Consider the following 1,740-nt stretch of genomic DNA (forward strand, 5'->3'; position numbering starts at 1 on the left):
TAGATTCATTTAGATCTGGTTGCCCAAGACTGTCCAGGTGGTTTTTGAACATCTCCAAGGAGGGAGACTCCACAACCTCTGTGTGCATTCTGTGCCAGTGCTTGGTCACCCTCACAGTAAAAAGGCACTTCCTCCTTTCTTTCAGTTTGTGCTCACTGCCTCTGATCCTGTCACTGGAACTACTGAAAAGAGCCTGGCTTCATCATCTTTACGCCCTGCCTTCAGATATTTGTATACATTGATGAGATCCTCTCTGAGCCTTCTCTTCTTCAGGATGAACAGTCCCCAGCTCTCTCAGCCTCTCATTGTCTGAGATCCTACAGTCTCTTAATCATCTCTGTGGCCCTTTGCTGAACTCTCCTTGATATGCCCTTGTCCCAGCTTGGTATTCACCAGGACTCCCAGGTCCTTTTCAAACAAGCTGCTTTCCAGCTGGTTGGCCCCCAGCGTGTACTGGTGCAGGGGGTTGTTCTTTCCCAGGTGCAAACTTCGCGCTTCCCCTTGTTGAACTTCATGAGGCTCCTGCCAGCACCTGTTCTTTAGCCTGTCAAGGTCCCTCTCAATGTCAAGACGACCATCTGGGATATCAGCCATTCCTTACAATTTTGTGTAAACAGCAAACTTGCTGAGGGTACTTTCTGCTTCATCATCCAGATCATTAATGAAAGTGTAAAATAGGATTGAACCCAGTATTGACCCCTGTGGTACAACTTTTGTCACTGGCCTCCAACTAGATTTCATGCAACCAATAACCAGCCTCTGGTCCCAGCCATTCAGCCAGTTTTCAATCCATCTCTCTTTCTCCTTCAGCCCTGTATGGGCTTCTCTTTGAAGATCTTATGGGACACAGTCTCCAAAGCCTTACTGAAGTACAAGGTAGATGGTTCAGCTGCAGCCATGGGGGGATGACCTTGACTAGTGTCACCTTAAGGGGAAGGATTCAGCTCTGCCACTGACGGAGAGAAGCTGTGCAGGAGCATACTCCTTTCCACCACAGTGGAGAGCAGCCAGTCACCTGGGCAATGCCAGCCAAGAGCAGCTTGGGGTGGTAGGGAGTGCCTAGATAATCCATCCCAGAAAAAATACCTCTGTCTGCTGCTCAAGATTTTAACTTGGGAGTTGTTGAGTGTACATCATCTTGGCAGCCAGCATAGTAGTGTGTGAGCAATGTTAGGACTGATTTAAAGGAACCATAAAAGCAGAATAAAAGTAATCCCCAAGATGGCAGTAATGAAGAGACAGCTCCTAAAACCAAATTCTTCTTCTCACCTTCTGCACTTTAATCTGCACTTTTATAATCCTTTTAAAACAATTACAAATCAACAACATTTCTGTTTCCTTTCCTCCTCTCTTCTTCATGCTGTCCTTCTCACTATTATCTATTTATTAACTTTTCCTCTTTTTACTTCTTCATCAGTCAGTTGTTTCCATGGTCTCTTAGACTATAAATTTCCCCTTATTCCATTTAACCTTTACAGAGAGCTCACCACTTTATTAAGGCATGATTTTTTTTTCAACACCTACACCACTTTAAATCATAAGTCATTCCTTTGGAGTCAGTGGAGTGACACCACTGTAAAACAGATTTGGTTAAGAGAATCAGAGATCCTAACATTTACAGTGGACCTCTAATAAAAATTTAGCCTTTGAATATTGATTTAGAGAGGATTTACAAGATTAAGATACTAGTGCTGTCAGAGTGGTATTAGGATAATTCATTTAAAAAAGAAAAGAGTTGAT

This window comes from Mesitornis unicolor, unplaced genomic scaffold (assembly GCF_000695765.1).
Source record: "Mesitornis unicolor isolate BGI_N332 unplaced genomic scaffold, ASM69576v1 scaffold9420, whole genome shotgun sequence".
Classification (NCBI taxonomy): Eukaryota; Metazoa; Chordata; class Aves; order Mesitornithiformes; family Mesitornithidae; genus Mesitornis; species Mesitornis unicolor.